We start from the raw sequence: 22,228 nt of genomic DNA, 5'->3' as shown, positions 1-22,228 counted from the left end.
ATTAAATTGAGCATTTATATTAATTTGTTTGCTAACAAGAAAAATAGAAAAGAAATTACCTACAAATGTATGTGCAGTGTGAACTTTCAAAACTTCTGTTAAGGCACTGTTGATTTAGTTGTAACTTTGGACAACCTTTGACTTTTACTGCAAGTTTTCTCAATGGTTCACTCTTTGAAGCTATATTATTATTTAAGTATGTTTGCAATGTTCTTTGAAATAAGTAACTTTTATAGACCCTACTAGACAGAATGAAACACAATACTGCATAATGTTACATGGGTATACTTTATTACAACCCTCCCCTCAAAGTACAGAACCAGTATTGTATTCCATGAGAAATACTTGAAGGTAATGTAAAGTTCAAACTAGGTTGTAACTTACAGGCTGGCAAGTTTATAAGTGTGATTGCTGCAAATGCCATACTGTTTAACCCTGATGTATCCTTAACAAAGTTATTTTCCTCCAAACAGCCAAGGATTTTCTAGATTTGATTTTTATTTGTACTGTGCTATTTAGGAAAATTAAGAGAAGAAAAGCATAAAGAAAAATTTTACCTGGCTGCATTCCTAATCTCTGCATTTACAAAAACAAGAGAATGAGAAAAATTATGTATATCACCAGTGCATATAAAAACTAAATATCATCTGCCTCGGCATTCTTCACAACATTTGGACTAGCTAAATGTGATATCAAGGATTCAGCATGTGTGCAATTTAATTTAATAAGGACCATACTGACTTAGAGCTAAATTGTTGTTCTGAGAAATGTCAAAAAATACTTCCTCAGAAAAATACATGACTAACTTTAGCACCATGTAAGCTCCTTGTTGGCAGTTACAGTATACAAATTTAGAAAAATACATTTTAAGAAGGGCAGTTGTTTTTATTGAGGTTCATAAATAGCTGAATTTGATTGATTGATCAAAGTGTTTTTAAATGTAAAATTTCCCTTAGAACTAAGTACAATGCAGAGATAAGAAAAATGTAAATTCAGTAATTTAAAGGTCAAGCCCATTATATGGCAGCAATCTTAATGTCAAATCTACCTTTTCCTTGAGGTTTTTCCTATCTTTTTCCTCCTAATTGTGTTTTTCTAGTCTTTCACTTTGGCCTTTTTGTTTATTGCAATATGAATTCTCCATGGTTTGTTACTTTTTCATCTTCTATCACTTTTTTGCAGTAGTAGAAAGGCAATAAGACCTCTCTTTTTCAGTTTATTATTCTTCCCCTAATTTTTTTCCCTGTTTCTTGTGGGAAAGAGAAGTACAGTCTAAATAGAATACAGTCAAGTATTTCTTTGCCTTTCCTGGAGTCTTACAAGGTATTTTTCATTTTTGTCTCTGTTCTCATAAGTACATATATTAAGTAGCTTATGTCCTCCTTTGCTCTTTTATGTTTTTCATACTTTTCATTATTTTTTTAGTATACTTTCCTATTGTTTCAGATTTTTTATTTTCATTAATTTTTCTTGATCGAGAAAAGAAAAATTCCAAGTCCTACAGGTGAGACAGAGTAACTTGCACCAGTGCAGACTAAGCGTGGATGTTGTTGCACTGTGAGTGAGATGTGAGTCAGCAATACATCATTTGGTGGTAATATACAGAGGTATATTACCTCTAAGAAAGGATTATATTACAGATCAAGCAAAAGTCTGAACAGCTGGAAAGGCCTTTCTCACTGTCAGGTGACTGAAAACAGCTGTTTGTGGAGTTTCTTTCTTTGCAGTTATTGAAAAGCCGTCTGAACATGGTCCTGGGCACACACCCAAGAGCCTAGGTGTCTTTTCTTAAATAGGAGGTTAAACCTTGTGACTCTCCAGAAGTTCCTTCAAGCCTCAACACTTTTGTGTTTCTATGGTCTTAGTCTCAAAACCAGGGCAGGATGAACTTCTATAACTTTTTATGTATAAAACAGTGTAAACTGGGGGAATAAAGCCCCATTATTTATAGTTGCTTGTTTTGATAGGAAGATATATTGGACTAGTTGAAGTTGGATGGGTTGGAGATATATTGCTGGTCAGTCTAGAGACTTGTAGCCAGATAAAAAAGGTTAGAATATGAAGGATGTTATGATCACCAAGGAACACAAGTGTATTTCACAAAGAATGCACTGAACTGTCCAATTGTGATATTGTACCTGAAACAACCAAGATTTCACTATCAGTGTGAGATTCACAAATATCTTCTCTCAGTTTCTGTATTTCTCAGGTTGGCTTTCAGTCAGTTATTCTTCATTCAGGAAAACATTTCCTCCCAGGACAAGAAAGGGTTGGATAATGCCATATATGTCTTTCTTCCAATTTCACATTTCTTTCTGAATGGAAATATTGAATGCAGTCCAAGTACATACACACTGAGTTCAAACTAAAGTATGTAGAGTGTGGATGGCCAAGAGATGAGAAAACTGTGGGAAAACAAAGTTTAAAGCAATATCAAAGATTTGGTTGAATTCATGCTGGAAGTCATATGTATACTATGGTATAACTTGCACCTGGGCATAAACACTTGCCAGTTGTATTGTTGAAGACATTGATTAAACCTTCAAGTGCACTTACTTTTAGAAGACAGCCTCTGAGAGCCATTGAGAAGGAGCCTTTGGAAAGGAACCATATTACTTTGCCTGGATGATGAGAGAACCAAAACCATAAGGCACAGAAAAAAATAACACACTTTTCCCACAGTATGAACACAAATCATGACCAAAAAGGGAAAAAAAAAATATTATTAATGTTTTCATTTTTTAACTTGACACACTTCTTATATGAGCTAGCAATCACAATATCAAATACTGCTGACGGATCTAAAACCTAAAACCTGATGAGCGTTCCCTGTTTATTGTCAGTGTGACTCATCTCTCAATATCATTAACCTTTTTTCTCTGAACTGATCATGCTGAGTCCTAAGTATTAGCTTCAGCAGTAGAAGTATCTTAATTCATAACTTTGCCTTTAGTCAAGCAGTTTTCTAACTAAGTGTTGCTCAGCTTTCTCAGGATCTTCAGCGATGACTGAATTGTGTCATGTTGAAACCATGAAGAGACTGGAATGAGACTTTTAGTGTCTTGGAAAGTAGTGCAACGTCTCAGTATATGTCTCACCTCACTGAAGATAATATTTATTGAGATTATTTTTTTTTAAATCATTTTTACATTTATTTATTACATTATTTTTTTAAGAAGGATAACTTGTATTTTTCACATGGTTACTGCTAACTTAGTATATTACATTTAATAATTCCACATATTTAATGGGGTTGGTGGATGGAGACAGGGACAACAACGCACAGCCTGATATCCATGTGGCAACAGGGAGAGTTTATTCCTTGAGCCCCTCTTTATAAAGGGGGTTTGAAAAACCTGGTCTGGATAGCTCATTGGTCTGATCTTTGACACTGCCCAGCTCCTGGAGCAATGAGGTGCCTGCAGCTTAGGATGGAACGTAATTTGGTTAGGTTCCTGTCAGTCCACCCAGGGGCTGGTTTTATGGAGCCACCTGTATTTCTTATTTATAACTGAATAAATTGCCCAGTACAAGCTAGTTTGTACAGTAACATTAGTATACCTCTAAAGCATGGTCAGATGTCTATTTGAAGTCTTTTTTATCCCTCCACTCGCCTTTATAAAATGGAGGATGCCTGCTGAATCATAAAGCAAAACAATTACATTTGTATTCTATCCGCTCCTTCCTAATGTAAGCTGTCTTCCATTCCTCTGTTCTCAGAACAGATGAGAAAGATGAACAAAGGAGTTCAGACAAATAGTTAAATATACCACTGAATAAAAACTAAGACAGAAAATCCTATGTTACAATTGTCATGTGTTCTAACATGTTGCACAAACATCTCTTTAAACTGGATATATTTTTGTTTTGGTTTTAGTTGTTGCTTTTTTATTTCAATTTATTCTAATTGGCCAGAGCCTCATCATCCTGAAAATTGCCCTTGTCTACCATTATTTTCTTGTCAAGACAGGTGTTCTTGCAGAGTGTGCAGCAGAGCAAGAGATGCAATTCCAAGGAGAATTTCAAGTGACTAATTCCATGATAAAAAAGCAAAAAAGGAATTGCATCAAATGAAATGGTGACAAAATGAAGTTTTGTTTGCAAGTTAGAGTGGAAATATAATAGAATACATAACAGCCAAAGGTACATACTGAATTCACAAAGAAATGTATTATATTATGAGAAAATTATAGGCATTTGTATTCTCAGTTAGTAATGGTGCTAATTGATATGAATTAACAAGAAATTTAAGTAGGTGCCATGGAAATTATTTTTATTTCACATCTCTGTGCCTGTTCTTGTCATGTATTCTGTAAACTGCAAAAATCTCCTTTCATGTAGCAGTTCAGACTGCACAAAAGGTTCAGAGAGTTTTGCAAGTAATTCTCAAATATTTGTGAAAAATCTACTGATATGTATTTTCTGGAATTAGGTGGCACACATAGAACTAAACCCTTGTTGACATTCTGCATTTTTTCAAGCCAGTGTATTTTTAACAAAGATTTGAAATGGAAATAATTTTTTTTAACTGTCTCCTTAATGTTTATTGAACTCCTCAATGGCACAATTCCTCATCCCTTTCTATCAGTATATCACACAGTCCTTCTTAGTTATTCATTGCCAGTTGCCAACTGTTTCTTTGTTTGTCACTCTGTTCTACTAGAAAAAAACCCAAACAAAGCCTTTGTGTGACATGGTAAACTAGGGACAGCATGAATTGAGGGAGGATACATTTCAAAAGGGCATGAAAAGATATGCAGTAAGCATGTACAAAACCATGTATTCAGAAGCACAAAGTTCTGATACAATCTATACTTCCATCATGCCCTCATGCTCTTTACACATTTAAAACAGACTAATATAGCTCTAAAATATTATATAAAAAGGGATAGTAGATCTAATAATATTTTCATACAGGAAAAATTGAGTTTGAAAGTAAAATACAAAGGCGCAAGGTCACCTGTAGAAATTTTACTTCCTCATATGTCATCTTGCAGCCTAGCTTTTTGGGACAAGTTCTGCAAGCCATATTGACAAAAAATCTGTTTCTGAATATCCTGGCCAGGAGCTGTTGTCATCAGCATTTCCAAATTACTGTATCTACAAAGCACTGAATTAATTGGGCATAATATATTTTTGGCATGTGACTTCATAAAATGTAGCATAATGTCATGAAACCTACCAGCCTGAACTTCACTGTTTGCAGAGGTGGCAGTCTCATGGAAATATTTTCAACTCTAATGCATGAAATTTGCCTTGAAAGTAAACTGATGGCTCTTACTAATCCAGATTGTTCTCTATCCCTCTTTTTCAGTAGCCAAACCTGATAAAATGGAATTACATTTTTTTTTCTTTTTTTCATTTAGATCACACTTTCCTCACAACTTAATAAGAAAGAAACAATTAAGAATGTCCCATCAAAACTCAACATCCATGTAAAAGGACTGGAAAAGAATCTGAAATAACTGAAGTACAATCAATAACAGCTAGATTTCACATATCAAAAGAGTATATATATATATATATGTGTGTGCGTGTGCGTGTGTGTGTGTGTGTGTGTGTATGCTTATATTTCATACATAGAGATTTTTGTTCATGCAAATGTGTTCTTTCTCATCTTTATGGACTTGATGAAGTACTTAAGGCATAAAAATTTTTATGAAACAACTGACTGCAGACAATGATTAAAGAAAGAACCTAGTTTGTTTGAGAGCATAGTTTATAATGTTAAGAATTGCCCTTTCAAGATGTTGATCTCAACAACATCAACCCTGTAATTTGAAAACCAATTTTGCAACTGATGAGCTACTTCAGACGGTGAGACTATTACCACTGTACAGAATCAATGGTTTATTTAACTGAAATACAAAATTTCGTACTAGTTCTGTGAAACTTTATATTAAAAATATCATTCCTGAGACAAATATGTATATAGATATCTAACTCGAGAAAATAAAATTTTAATTATTATTTAATCTGATTTTTATTTACTATATAAAATTATATAATGAAATTTATTTTGAAGTACCATACTTATTTTGAATACTTCCAGGAAATAACATTATCAAAGCAAATTATTTATCATCACAATTTTGAGGAAGCAAAAATGCATCACTTAATGGCATTGTTTCACATTATTTTGCATAGAAGGAAAAGTCTAATAGTCTATACATCATAATTTTTACCATATTCTAATATTTAAGGATAAAATGTAAATCATTCATGGTTTAAGATTAGACAAATTTTGAAGTAATGTCATTTTTCTAAAGAACAGATGTTTTCTTTTCCTACTAACTAAGCTGTATACTTTCCTTCCTCTAAACTATAGCAATGCCAACACTTGAAAAGTGTCAAGGTGCATCATATTTTCTTTCATAGTTTGAATAGTGAGAAATGGGGCATAACCACACATACCAAAATTATGACCTTTGCAATAGAACAACCAGCTCAACAGTTTACACAAGTAAACAATTTGATACCACTGCATAACATGTTACAGTCTAGGTTAGTAATAGTCTTATTAGGTCCACTTCCTATTCATTGCCAAAGTTTTTACGTGTCTCTTAACAATTTATTTTTGTTACACATTATAATAAACTGTCTCAGAGGACATGTACAGACATTTCAGTGAACAAACAAAAAAGCTAATGAGAGAGTAATAAAGGCTGGCTTCACTTTTCACAGCAAAGCTAAGTGTTGATGCCTTGATCCCATATGGCACACTACACATTAACCTCAATGGGAAATGGGTAGTTTGCCTGCAATGTATTGAACAAGAAGCCAAAAGAAGCCCATATCTAAGAAGTACTGTAAAGAAAAAAATATAAAATTTAAAGTATTTGAAGACCATGGGATTGTCAGGGCCAAAGAAGAACAGCTGTTGTAAACAAACAAATTGATGATTTTAACTGTATGAAAGCAGAAAATCTATCTTAAAATTGTTACAAATGTAGAACTCGTAATGAATGTGACTCACGTGAAATATTTAAATCCAGGGTAATAGTCAGGTCATATATTTTTCACAGTATCCACACCTTTTGTGAGCTGAATTAAGGTTCTTTGCAGTTATTAGAACTACAGTGGGAATTAGTGCTTGCTTCTATACATTCAACATCCAAAATTTACAATATATCTCACTGGATTACAGTTCTGATGTATTAGAAATTTTAGCATCTTTTGAAAATTTAAAAAATCTATTTATAAAGATCATAAAGACAAAGCATTCTTTGTTAAGCTTGTAATGTAAAAGAAACTCTTCACGGAGCTTCCTACAGGCAGACTCTGCCATCTTGTTTTCTGTCCCTGACAGCCACATGGAACTAAGTTGAGGTTGTTGAAACCTTTTTGTGGGTAAAACAACATTTTTGTATTGTTTTGTTATCAATATTGCTGTTGTTACTGTGCATTTCTTAACCCAATGCTTTTAGGTTTCAGTAAATTGTTCTCTCAACCCGTAGTCCCTGCTTTTGTCTCTCTGTCATCAAAAAGGGTGAGAGTGGCCTTTTTGTAGTTTAATTTCCAGCTGGTGCTAAAACCACCACAATGTACAACTGCTAAAGGATTCAGGCATTTAAAAAGATAAAAAGAAGAGTGTCTGTTCCTTCTAAATTAAAAACTTTTCTCACAGTTACAAACAGGCACGGAGAGAGAAGTAGCATGACACATTTGATGAAAAGGTATATTGGAGTCAGGATGAACCATCCAACCTTAGACGTACTCAAAAAATTATACTGATTCACTGTATATGTATGCTACCCATTATTTATTATTTAAAAACAAGGTTAAAGTTTCAATCAAATAGATAATATTATAGAACAGAATAGATTATTATATTAGAATAATACATGTATAATTAGTATATTATACATAAGTTTAAATCCCTTTCCAAAGGCTATTTTTTCAGTTAATATCTGTAGGTACATTGTCATCATTACTAAGAAGACAGTGAAATCTGAGACATTTTCATTTTTAACTGTGGGTATCAAAAGGAAGGATCCTTTCCAGTGTGTGTTGCAAGCAAAAATCTAGTTGGGCCCTAAGGAGGCTGAAGAGGAGGAAGGAGTGGATAATAGAATGGACCAAATTACCAGCTTGTTAGTGTGAGTAGATCAGGGAAGAAGGAAATTGTTTATAGATGGGAAAAAGAGAAAAGCTCAGGTTTTCAAATGCTAAGTCTTGACAATTAAAAGGCAATCCAGATAATGTATCAGGAAATAGGGTATGAAAATTAAGCCAAGGCTGAGGAAAGAGATTTGTGAGTCATCATGGTAGATGACATATAACTTAATATGGTGATAAGACAGAATTAAAAATGAATCTCTGAAGGACAAACTCTTCATAAAATAGAAATAATAGCCAAAGGATATTTTGAAGGAGAAGCTGGAAAGGGTGGGCGGAAATTCACAAGAAAAGAGGGAAACAGAAGCTAATTAATGTTTTCACTTCTTTGCTAAGATTCTTTTGTTGGCTAGTATATTTCAATGAAATCTGGTTTTAACAGCCGGAATTCACAGGTTTACCAAGTTAATGAGTGTAATATTAACATAAGTCTGGACAAGAAAAATTGTTGTCAGGGAAGGTTGAGTTGGCAAGATGGGAATGGACTGCTATTTCTCTCTAAAGATAATAAGTTTGTAAAATCTTTCTTTTTGGTTGTAACATACGTAGTAATGGATTTATTGATATCTCATTTTTCTGCTGCCATGTGCTGACCTGTGCTACATGGACTTTTGTAATGTGCTTTGCCAGATATTAAGTGGTTGCTCCTATTTGATGCCTTTGTTGTGGTTTGAAAATGAATTGATATCATGGAGATTAACTAGACTTGGCTACCGAAGCACATTCAGTTGCAGATTCATTTGATGTGTACATGACCTCTCTGCTCCACATTACTCATGGAGAACATACAGTTGGCTAAAATTCCCATGGTGCCTGGCAATCGGATGTTACTGTCACTGTGGCAATGACTTTATCATTAACAGGCTAGTTGTAAGGAGACATTTAAGCATAAACAGAGTTTGACTGAGCCCAGTCCTCTGCCAAAATACTGCTGTGGCCTGTCTCACACTGCATGGCATACCCACCAAGGCCAGGGCTCTGTTCTCTTCTGGTAGCAATCATTTGTCTTCATGTCTCTCTCGTATTCAGCTTTTTTATATCTTGCTCATTTACTATACCCATTGTCTACAACTGCTGTTTTATCCTTCAATAAGAAAAACAGAGCTTGACTTGAGGTATTAGTAGAACATAAAAATAAATCAGTAACAGTGTAGTGACTGTAGGATCCAGGGGAGGGCTACAAAGATGATCAGAGGGCTGGAGCACCTTTCCGGTCCAGTTAGGCTAAGAGAGTTAGTGTTGCTCAGCCTAAAGAAGAGAAGGCTCCAGGGAGACATCATTGTGGCCTTTCAGTACTTGAAGAGGGTCTGAAAGAAAGATGGAGCTAAATGTTACCAGGAAATGTTGTTATAAGAGAAGGAGTAATGGTAATAAATTTAAAGAATATTGATATTGATTTAAATTAGAATTAAATATAAGGAAGACTTTATTTTCTTTTTTTTTTTTTTAATTTTTTTTTTTTTTTTTTTTTTTAGTATACCACTAGCACATGTTTCCCAAAGAGGTGGTGGATGCCCCATCAGGTCAGGTAGGATATGCCTCTGAGTGACCTGATGTAGTTAAAGATGTCCCTGCTCATTGCAGGAGAGGGGGTTACTTGATGACCTTTAAAGGTCCTTTATAATCCAAACTAGTCTATGATATTAAAGGAGAGTTTTCTTCAATGCTGGAGATCATGGAGGCATCTAATTTTACAGTGTAATTCAGTGTATTCTGCTCTGTCATTAGTTGTTGTCTTTATCTTATTCTATTGCTGGATTGCCCAAAACATAAGGTCAAACACTTAGAAAATGGCACATGAGGAAGAGGTTTTCTTCCTTGTTAATATAAGAATATTAGATTCCTCCCATTAAATTTTATTACAGTTTTACCAAGGATACTGGTTTACCATTAATCACTGATCAAAGTTTAAACAGCCTCGAACAAAACTTGTATTTAAAGAATATTTCTTATGGCTTTGGACACTTTTTCAAATCTGGTAGGAAACAGAGGAGTGTGCACCTTCAAGTGCTGATAGACCTTCAGCAAGCAAGGAAGAAAATAGTCAAGGTACAGTTTTTGATAAAGATTGCTTGGTCTTTTGATATGACTGGGATCAATTCTCATGAAGGCCAAAATGACTTTTGAATTCCTGGAAGAGTCTTGAGGAGCTCAGATTTACATCCTGCTAGTAAGGAGATACTAAAAACTGAGTTGTCAGTGTTTATTGTTTGTCCTCACTTACAAAGAGTTCTGAAAAAAGTGAAATTTAGAGTCCCATAAAACATTACAGTGATGCCACCTTTAAATATTCAAGTTAGATGTGCAGAATCTCAAGTTTCTAGTATAATCAAAATAGTAGAGAAACTTCTATACTTAGTGATGTAGTGCATCCCTTTGTGGTTCCTCTTTTCTTTCAATTGTGCAGAAACTTGGATATTTCCATTCCTCACTTAAATATAATGGGATGAAATTGAACTGTAAGGGTATGATTTTTGAATGTGATAGGTTAATTTTCTTTATTTTTAAGCCTAATTTAGATTTAAGGCAAAGTTTAGAGAAGTAGTAGTGGTTTTGCATATGCCTATGTCTATATATTATTTAAAGCAAAAAAAAATATACATTTCCTGTTAAAGGTTTGTAATGGGAGTCATATTTCTGTCCTCTTGCCTTACAGTTTTTAAGCTCTGATCTTACAATTTCTTAGCAGTTCCTTTGTTTTAATTATTGTTTTAATTACATTTCTGCTTAAATCAGCATGAGAACTTAGGCTAGCAAAGAATGTGCTTCGAAAACTCACCACCCAAAGTCACATGTAAATTTAAAGCGCTGTAAGAAAACCATTATTAAGAGGACTTATGAAGAAAAAAATGAAAAACCTTCTAAAAATTACTGTTGAGGAGACTTGTAAAGATCATGCTGAGTGATAGGTCAAAAAGCCCAACCCATTGACAACTGCTGGAGTTAGGAAATTCACTTATCCTGGTAGGCAGCTGCTTCTCTTCACTTACCCCTTTTGACACTGTTCTTTTATGTCATTTGGACATATTTAGTAAGGTGACACAAGGGGCAGACTTTTCCTGTGCTTATCTGGATGCAGTGGGAGTGTGGGGACTTGTTACTGCTTAATAGGCTACTTGCACTCAGCACCATCTACAGCGAAGTGCAGGGTGAGAAGGGAATCATACCGCCCCAGGTAAATTCTGTTTAGAATACTTGATTTCACTGGTAAGCCACTGCAAACACCTGATATCCAGCTGAATCCAGGTGAGAACCCATATAAAGGATCTATAACCTAAACGCCAGCAACACATGATCAAATACTGACAAAACTTGCCCGTTTTAAGTTTTCAGAGGTAAAGAAAGAGGAGAAATATAAGCTCTGGATACATCCGACTTTTTATTGTAGGCAGGGTAAAAATGAGCATCTATATTCATGCAAGCATAATTGATATAAAACTTTGTAGGAAGACTAATCCAAGGTTAAGATATCATAATATCATGTATTCATGTCTATCCTTTGAATTCAGTAGAGATAGTGAGATTAACTGTGTAATGTGCTAAAGAACTGAGGCCTAATATAGTTATATAATTGAATAGCTCATAATCATTGATCTGAATGTGCTTTCAGTAAGCCCACATTTTCATGTTGCTACTGATTTTGTCCACGTTCTCACAGTTGCCTATGTGGCTGCACAACTTGTATGTGTATGGGACCACAACCTGTTAAGAGACTGGGTTTGCTTTCAGCTCTGGCACTACTTAAAAGTTTTACAAAAGCCCCAAACAAAAAATGGGGAAAAAAAATCTTTCCTAAATAGGGAGATAGACAGATATTATAGAAGTGAGGCTTGGAGGTAGATTTTGCAGCTACAGAGCTAGCAGTGTGTCATTTATTTTGTGATATGCATAATCAGCAGCGTAGGACCTGGAAGGTGTATGTACCCTTCTCGCATTACTTTAAAGCTGTATTATCAGTCCTACTGTATTCAACAATGACAGTGCCAATTGAGCTCAAAATGAACAAACTCATCTACTGTTTCAATAAAGAATTAACTTTTAGAATTAAAGTTTAGCTTTATTTAGTTCATTTCTGTAGACATCATCCTAAAGCAAATAGAAGAACAATTTTATCACCATTAGATGTTTCTCAAACACAATCATGATGAGCTTATAAAGTGTCAGAGTTGCTGAAATAAAACTATCATAAGAAAATTATTGTGATAGACTTAAGGAAAAAAACCAGCAGTATTTGTATAATGTGATACCTAATAGTCAAGATACACACGTAGTCATTATAATGTTGATCTTACAGTAGTCATTGTCTAGGAAAGCCAAGCGCATATATATATATATATATATATAAATTGAATTTTGTTACAGGGGGCATACCTTGTGTGCCTTTGTGAAAAACACTGAGATCTGGGCTATTCTGCATTTATGCTGCTAATAATTTAAGAGTAAATACGGATAAACATTTTTGACTTATAATTTCCATAAAATCTTCACCTCTCCCAATTAAAGAGGAAATGACAAGTTAGCACCAATGGTGCTAACTGTAGATACGTGAGTGATAAGCCACAAAATGCAAACTGTGGAACACAATTATTGCTTTAGTTTTATGTAAAAGCTTGCAAAGCTCTAAGCTATACCAAATAAAGGGTTTACTCAGTGAAAGGTGCTTTATCTTATTTATTTTTCTTTGGCACATACAAGAGCATGAAATTTAGCAGACAGTGATGTACTTTGGAGAATCCAGATGGGAACAGTGATACTGAGCAGTTACAGTAGAAATACTCTATTCTGCAATCCTCAGCTATCTATCTTTATGTTGCCCCACACAATAACATCTGAATGCCACAGAACACTTAGCTATATAATGCCCTTCTGAAGTGCTCAGTAGTCTCATTTTCAAGTTGGATGGAAAGAAGAGATGGATTTTTTTTTCTTTGTCTTGAATTACTTTGGCAAAATATGGCAGTTGGTTATATTGAATTTTTATCTCCTAAGACTTCTTTTGTGACTTAACTGGAAGTTCCTCCTTCCTTATATCATTATTTGTAATTAAATATAAAACAAAACTGAAAGGAGCTGACAGTGAGGCTGTTTTTCAGTCTGTAGAAAGATTAAATAAATTATTTTTGCAGGAGGTTCAAAAGCTATAACTTTGGATCTGCTATAGACCTGTGAAAAGTAGCTCTCAACTTCATTAATTTGGGTCACCCCAAATCCCTTTAGTTGCTCAATGTCTAACTCAGAAATAGAAATTGCAATTCATTCTGAAGACATAGAGCTTGGGAAAATCTCCCATCTCTCCTGTTTTTTTGTTTTGTTTTCTTTTTGCCTTCTGAAAAACTTTGAAAATTCTTTCTAATTCTGAAAAACATATTTTGTTTTGTCAGCATGTTCATATTTATTTCAGATTCCCTCTCTTCTTCCATTTTTCATACAGGTGTTCTGCATTTCAATACAAAGAAATCATCGGTTTTTTGACACCATTTCTGAAGTTTCAATAAAATCTGAACGTTTGAAAAGGTCTAGTATTTTCCCAGGGTGGCAATTCTTCCAGTTCCAGATCATGACATTAAAATTCACCTTTGTTTTGACATCTTGACATGGTTTAGCCTCAGCCAGAAGCTAAGAATACTGGCACTAGGTCAATTTCCCCGAGTGGGATACGGAAGAGAATCAGAAGAGTGAGAAAACTCATGGGCTGAGGTAAAAATGATCTTTGTTGCCCTGTACTGGATGTGCTCCAGGAGCTCAATGTCTCTCTTGTACTGAGGTGCCCAGAACTGGACACAGCACTCCAGATGTGACTTTACATGGGCAGATTAGAGGGATGGGATCATCTTCCTCAACCTGCTGGCAATGTTCTTCTTAATGCACCATGGAAGACCTTGGTTCTTCTTGGCCCACAGGGCACAATGCTGGTTCATAAACAGATTGCTGCCCACCGGAACCATAAGTCCTTCATCACAGAGCTATTTTACAGCTTGTTGTTTCCCAGTCTGTACTGACAAACAAAGCACTAATACAGAACAAAACACTAAAGCAGAACAAAATAATAAAAGGAGGATTATTTTCATTCTGGATATCTAAAATTTAGGTATCTACATCTGAACTATTGACCTATGCTTCATGTATCATACTGAATAAAGAGTAAGCACATCAGCCACATCATCAGAATTTGTATTCACCTACTTTAATTTCAACAGGCTATGAGTTGTACCTTGAGAATACGTACTTTGCTTTAATGAAAACACATGATTTTTGGAAAATAAACATTTAGGTAACTACGACAAAGTGTTGTATACAAGACTAAATGTGAAGTTCACTCTAAGAGTGGGTCAATGTTCTAGGATGAGTAGTTTTGTGTATATTAGTAATTCCTGCAGTGAACCTCTTTTCTAAATCTTTTCTCAATAAACCAAAACTAAATCCAAACAAACAAACAAACCAACCAAATCTAAACAAGAAACAAAATCACAGAAGTATAATATGAAATTAACACTGACAAACAAATGAGGAATACTGTGTGTGCATAATGAAAAATCCTCCAATATTGTCAATGTTTAGTTACTAAGTTCCACATTTGCTTAGCAAGGTTTAGAAAACTGGCTGATGATCCTTAAATCTTAATGTTTGTACACCATTTTTCTCTTGTAATTTTCTATATATGATATAAGTTCCTTGTTTTGCAGTCCTATTACCACAAAGTCAAGAGAGAAATAATCTTCAGATGTTATTCAGATCAGCTAAACTTTAAGGCAATATTCTAGATGAGCCCTTTTCTCTTTCATTGGCTACAGAAAAAGAATTAAGGAAACGGCAGTTTCAGCTTATAGCGAGTCTCATGTCCTTTATCATAGGTGTATAGAAGTTACATTTTAGGTGAGATCATCAATCTTTCTCTGTGTAGTGTAGCACCTTGTGTCCCTCCTTTAATGGAATTATCTTATACTAAAATAGGAAATCTAAAATAGTTGTGACAAATCAGTCTCTTAACATGCCTTTTTCTTCTCACTGAGTATACAAAGGAAGCCTATGGTGATTAACCTAAAATACTGTTCCATATGGAAAATTGCATGAAATTAATTGACCTTCTAAAATGTGACTAAAACTATGTAAGATAAATTGTCATATTGCACCTGACTGGAATGCAGTTAACTTTCCCCTCTTCACCAGATAGTTCTGTGCCTTGCAATTGCACCCCGAAAAGTGTTGATAACACTCTAGTGTTTTGGCTGCTGTTGAGCAGAGCTGGTGCAGCACTGGGGCTCTCTCCAGCCTAGGACTGTTAGACTGAGAGTGAGAAAAAGGCTGGGGCAGGGGCACAATGAAGACATTCAATACAAACTGACCAAAGAGATGCTGGATGACATAATGCTCAGCAACAATGATAAGGAAAATAGTGGAACAGGGAGACATTTGTTACTAAGACATTTATCTTCTGAGCTTACTTCTGTGTGTACTGAGGTCCTGGTCCCAGGAAGTGGCTGAACATGTCACTTCTTGGGATGTTCAGCCGCTGATGGGATGTTCCCCCCAGTGGCATAGGGAAGTAGAGTTTTTTTTCCTTTGCTTCCATGTGAAGGTTTTGCTTTTCTTTATTAAACTGTCTTTATCTCAACCCATGAGTTTTTCTTCTTATTTTGGAGAAAGTTTCCTCCAAGGAAGAGGAATGTCAGAGAAGCTTGGAAGGTAACTAGTGGGCAACCAAGGTCAACACCCCAAAACTGCCACCTAAAATATTTTTCTAGCTCCCTCTAAAATGAATTTAAATTTTTTATTGCCTTCAGCAATTGTCAAGTCAGGCATCAAAGTATTTAAATATTATTGTCTGTGATGCTTGCTCACTGCTGACTGCAGATGCACTTGCACCTGTATTTAATGTGCAGAAGCACATTGTGCTTGTGCTTTACCTAATAGATAACACACTTTTAGCAGCTAGGTTGACCATGTAACTACAATTGAGGAAGGTTATTATAATGTGTTGTCATTATTCTCTGATAGCCACTGTAAACCCCATAACAATAAAAGTCACAGATTATGGAAAGAAACATTTATCATCAGCATTGCTAGATAAAGGGGAAAAGTGATGTATTCACTCTTTATGTGGTAAGAGACTGAAAAGCAAAAGTAGTATTATTAACAACAAAGAGAGCAACTGGTGAATTTTTTGTTAGAAAGTTGAATTAGCAATGGCAGGAATATATAGTATGGAAATATGTTGTCCAGTAATATTTTCAGTCAGTTTATCTTATTTTTAGATATATCAGAATCAGAAGGCTGAGCTATAGCAATTCAAACCACTATAATAAAAGAATGAACTAAAGTAGAATGCATTCACCAAAAGTTTGAATTAAAATCAGTGAAAATATTTTTCAGATGTGAAATAGGGTGTTCCTTCCTTCCTTGTTAAGATGTCTTAGTTTTGCATTGTTCTGTGCTACATATTTTAGCTTGGAACATAAGTAAAAATGAAATGAGTAAAAATGAAATAAGTAAAAATGAAAACACTGTCAAGAGATATTAAAAAGTACAAAAGAATATTTCTGGCTTTCCTACACATACAGAAACACTTCAGATAATTTGAATAAGTTTCAGATAAGCAGCCATATTTTTGGGTGCTCATTAAGCTTGGTGAATAATTTATAACAAATAATTTAGTTGATGAATTTTAACTCTCTTCAGCTCACAAATTGTCCATGAACAGATTGTGATTTTGCTAAATTAGCTCATTATTCACAATCATCCAGTGAATAATTCCTGTGACTAATTCTCTGTAGCTAGTTTGTGGCCAGTTGCTGTAAGCAGTTAACTTTCAAGCTGTCTTGGTCTGACATATAAATCCTTTAGAATATTTCTGCTTAACCAAAATGTTTGAAATCAAAGCATCAGGAATAATAATAATAAAATAATAATCTTAGCAATAATTAAATCCTATAAGATACATGCACTTTCCTGCTTTAGTTCTGTTTACATCACTGTAATATTTAAGAGACACTCTGAAAAATATAATTAATTTTCTTATACATCCAGTGGGAGACCAATCCTCATATAGTCAAAAGATCTTGAGACGTTTCTGAAAATTTTAATTCCTTGGCTGCCTTTAATTCAGTGTTTTCCCATTCAATATTAGTGGGCTACGTCAGAGACAATCATCATGACATTTGAAAGCAAAGTGATTATACTTGCAGTAGTAGAATTTTTTTTTTTTTTACATTTTTAAGGATGGAGTAATTTTCCACGTTCAAATAATAAATTGTATAAAAAGTTGTTTTTACATGTCTTTTGTAATCTTAATCTTATTTTTTTGTCATATAAGGCCAAAGCTAAATTAATAATTCATTTTAAATTTTGAAAAAAAAAAAAAGAAAAGTTTGGGACATAAATCACTTATTTTGGGACTAAAAGAGGAGGAGGAGATGTATGCTTCTTACTTATGGGCTTGTATTTTCTTTGTATTATCAATTTGGAATAAAAATTTTTAAATCAAGCTTTTTAGTTTTATGAGTACCTGAAAGTACTTAAGTAAATATTATTATTCTACTATTTACTTAAGCTGATGGAAAAACCTATTTTTTAATTATATTTTTTGTTTTTATTTCTATTATTCCTTTATAACTCTTTATTTTCAATGCTTTGTCAAAATGTTGTCACATATCAGTATTTTCTTAATGAGGAGAAATGATGAAAAAACTAAGATTTTTTTTTAAATTAATCAATATTTCTCTTTATTTGCAATGAATGTTCAAGTTGTATTCTCTAAACACAGGCATAGTGAAGCAAGAGGGAATAGTTCCACAGCAAGAGGACTCTAAGCAAATAATCCATCTAAATCCCTCTTTCTTAGCTTCTTTCAGGATCACTGATTGTTTTGATTCTTCCTTACTGCATTTTGTATTCACTTTTGTCTCCAAGATACCAAGAAAAAATTATCATTTTTCAGAAACTAGAACCTTAACTTGCTATGTCCTTTCCCTGGAGAAATGGCAGAGTTTGGAAGATTGGGGTTGTATTCAAGTCTCTGTTCTCTAGATTTCAAATTGGTTGGGATGTTGACTCACATGGAAAAATTTAATTAATTAAAACTTCTTAAATAAGTTAGCTGTTTGGAAATTACTGCACCCTGTAGCAGAGTTCACACCTCTATTCAGATTTTTCCAAGGTTTAATTCCTGCAATCCACTGAGCTTTCATTTGACTAACAGTTGCAAGATCGTCTTCAGTTGTAAGTGATATTTTGCATATAACAGGCTCTCCAACCATTGCAATATTGAACATAGAATCAGCTAAGCATGTCAAACTGTATGTATAAAAAGATACATGTTAGTTTCCACATATTTATTGTCACATCCAATGAGTTTATGTTGTACATTAGTCCATAGTCTGTATCTACCATCTTCAGAAAACTCAGGCAGTGGTGCAACATTCACTGCCATTTCCTACTACTGCCAAGTGCTTATTTTCTTTTCTTTGAAAAACTCTTATGATGCTTTCAGTACCTAATATTACTTCTAGTAAAAGGTACGTTTTAGCATATGTTATCAATTGGAAATTTTCTTTAAGCTTTTGCACAAAGCTTTCATGGAGTCCTTTTTCCAAAACAAAGAGTTTGGAGTTTTTTTTCAGAAAAGCATTAGCAATCCTAGAAAAACCTGAATCATTAAATAAACAAACAAATAAAGAAATAAATAAATAAGATCAATCATTAACAAGGTCTAGAAAATAATAAGATGAATTTTCCATAAATCATGCTAAGCTAATTTTCTTGACATAAATTATCTAAATTTTATGTTTCATGTTGAATATTTTTATTTAATTATTATTAGTTTTCTTATCTATATTTCTATGAGACATGTCTCCTAGGTCCCCAAGCTGAAAATAATGTCTAAAATAGCTTTTTTGGTGAAAATTCTCGTGCAGGATCCTGAATTGCAATGGTATGAATGGTGAAGACCCAGATTTATGTATATGTTATGTTCAAAATTGTGTTTCCCTAAAAATAGAAATTCCACTTAGTTGTGAATAAGTATATGGTGAGGGTCCTAAACCTTAACAGCTTGAAATAAAGTGAATTAAAGTTGTGGGGTGGGGGAGAAAACAGAAAAGATACAAGCCAATAGAGTCTTGGTAAGAGCAATGCATATATATCCACTTAGAAATATGAGCCTATGGAGACCCTCTGTAAAGCTTACTTTATATAGAACTATTTCTTTAGCCTGAGAAAGGGCATATATTTTTAAAACATGCACTGAAGGAATGACAGGAAGTCAACGAGTTTTTAAGTAGTATACTTAAATAAGAATTTAGATTCCCTGAAGTCAACAAATATTTCAAATAATGAATGAGTGCATATTCCACTCTTGTCTTAGTGTAAAAGGGGGAAAATAGGACCACGAAGAAAAATTAGTTGTCAGGTTAGTTCTCAGGGCATGGGAATCAATGGTTTGTTTTGTGTTTTTGCCTTGAATCTTTTAACAGAAGGATTTGCTTTCTCCCTATGAATTGGAGTTAGATGGTATTATTGACATATCCAGAGGAAAGCTGTAATTTAAAATACATATAGTACTTGGAAATGAGTTTATTTGGGGGAACTTTTGAATGTCATGCACATTTGAGACAGGTTGCTCATTTTAGGATGTAGAATTTCAAAACTTGAAAACCTGGGAATAGGCATAATTTTGGGGGATTGGTTTGTTTGTTTGTTGGTTTAGGGTTTTGAGATTTTTTTGCAAAATTCACAACAGATCTAACTTTTTTTTTCTTTATTAAATTACTATGCCTAATAGTATTCAGCACACCTATCCTCAGAAACCCTGGAAAGTAAAAACCTTACATTGCCCTCACCCTTCCTGCGCAAGACACACACATTGACCTGTATATGCAAGGTCGAGAGGTACTTCTGTGAACCATTCCTCCTATGGATCTTCTTGAGGGAACAACAGCAGCACTATAGTAACAATATACTGGTGAAGTACCACGGCAGAGCAAATATCTGCATAAGAGCAAGCAGTTTGCTTTCCTTCTCTGTTTCTCTCCCGTGTAACTCTGATGAGAAAATTTGGTCATGTGGTCATTTTAATGAATTTCTATAGAAATGCTTATAGAGAAGCTAAGTTACTGAGTAAGAAAAAATAAAATGTCCATCTAAGATGGTCGTATTTATTTCATGATGTACTAAGTATGTTGAAAACCTTAAGACTCTCATAAATTTCACTTTATGTGTCTGTGTAGAAATGTTTGTCTTTGTGTTCTCTTTTATTGGACAAATCAACTTTGTCTTGAATAAAGAAACTTTTAATTTGCTTTCAGCAAAGTATTCCATAGAGATGAATGCAAATAAAGAAATCTTCATGAAACATTAAGATGTTTAAGCTGATTATATTTTTTGTTGTTTGAAGTTGATTGAAGTTGTTTGAAGGAAGTGATAATTCTGGGCTTTATCTACATTCTTTCTTTCAATTTTCCTCTGTTTTACCACAGAGTAAAGGATAATAAATGATACATAGAACTCGTTAACTCACTTCTCAGTAGACTTAATATCTACTGTTGAAATGCTTAAAATTTCTACAGTGTTGTAAAATCACAAATGAAAAATAAAGCCCACACAAAAAGGAAGAAAAACACTCACACTAGTGTTTGCAGATTATGATTTCGATTTCATTGAATGAGTGAAAGAAATGAAGAGTAAATTAATACAAAAAGGTTTGGTGAGTTGTTATTTTCCTTTGTCACCATTCAAACATGCCAGATTTTCAAGTAGCTTAAACAGTTCCAAATGAAGTTAAGTGCTAATTCTATTTGCTGAAATAGTCATTACAAGTTTAGAAACATTTGGATGTTTGTGTATTATTTTAGATTATGATGCTAAAATTAATGACACCAAACTTTCAGACTGGATATTTTTTTAGCAAGGACAAAAAAGCCAGAAAAGACACTTCATTGTGCCTGAACAAAACATTTCAGAAGAAAATCTTTTGATACTGTCTGCAATAATATTCTTAATATTCTGTAATAGATATACTTCATGTAACCCCTTCTCTTTCTATGATAATGAGTCTTAATTCTGTGTAACCTCCTATTCAACCACACTTTTACTTATCTATCTCATTCTTCTCCAGTGGGTAGTAATTTTTACTAATGACCATCAGTTTCTGAGTAAGAACATAATTCATTTTGCATAGGACACTGAAGAACTATCAAATTGTAATGATTTTCAGTCACTGTGGACCTGGGCCAGATTCAAGCTTAGCAACTCAGTGATGAAAGCCCCTGACTATTATTAACAATTCCTAAACTGTTCAGTGCCCATTAAATAAATGCACAATATATTTGTCATTTGGCTTCTATCTTCTCATTCTAATTCTCCATGTCAGAAGCTGTTGGTCTAAAAATAAAAATGCATTTTCATACATCAGGTAATTTTTCCTTTACCTGCAATGTTACCTTAATATGTCCACAGTTATGGTCACTTAATTTTTGCACTGAAAATGAGTGGTTGGAGGATTCATACTTTGTTCAAAATTCTAAGTGGTTTTTGGTGTGAGATTCATTCCATGAGAAAACATATTACAAAAATAAAAAAGTAAAACTAACAAAATCCATATTTTTTTACATGGTCCAGCAAGAATCATAGCAATAACAGTCCAAAATAATTGCAGTCAAGAGATAATTTGATATTTCTTTTCATAGAATTATAGATTATCCTGAGTTGGAAAGAACCCACAAAGATCATGAAGTCCAAGGAGTTCTTGAGGGTCAGCAACCTTTTGTGAGCTCCATAAATAAAAAATATATCTTAGATGTTTTAACTAACAGTGGCACAAAAGTTGTTAGCAGATGCATTTTTTTAAATTTAAATAAATTAAAATCTTAATTATTTAGGCCATTGTTTAATGACTATATAACTATAATATAATTATCTAGTTATTTTTCCATATAAACTGAAACTCTTATTACAGAATCTGAAATCAAGTTATAAGGTAATTGCTTTTGAACTACCTGGTAACTTCAGGTATAATTGCTAAGTAATTTGCAAAATATGTAATTACCATGGGCCATATGTTCCTATGTCTTGTGTTCTTCACAATGTAGAAGCACGCCACAGAAGTGACTCAAAACAC

The 22,228-nt window shown here is 33.9% G+C and overlaps 1 long non-coding RNA gene across 12 annotated transcripts in view; it reads right to left on the bottom strand.

The window, feature by feature from the left end:
* The window catches only part of LOC146768687 (uncharacterized), an 81,040-nt gene that overhangs the window by 43,851 nt on the left and 14,961 nt on the right, over nt 1–22,228 (bottom strand). For 8 of the 12 annotated variants that reach the window (XR_014954396.1, XR_014954401.1, XR_014954397.1 and 5 more), the window contains exon 2: nt 1–22,228. This exon is cut by the window's left edge. This is a non-coding gene — a long non-coding RNA (uncharacterized LOC146768687). The other 4 variants (XR_014954405.1, XR_014954408.1, XR_014954404.1 and 1 more) reach the window with 3 other exon arrangements.

This window comes from Lonchura striata, chromosome 1, assembly GCF_050655825.1.
Source record: "Lonchura striata isolate lonStrDom1 chromosome 1, ASM5065582v1, whole genome shotgun sequence".
Lineage (NCBI taxonomy): Eukaryota > Metazoa > Chordata > Aves > Passeriformes > Estrildidae > Lonchura > Lonchura striata.
The sequence above is the reverse complement of the archived record's forward strand: the minus strand, read 5'-3'. Positions and strand labels throughout refer to the sequence as shown.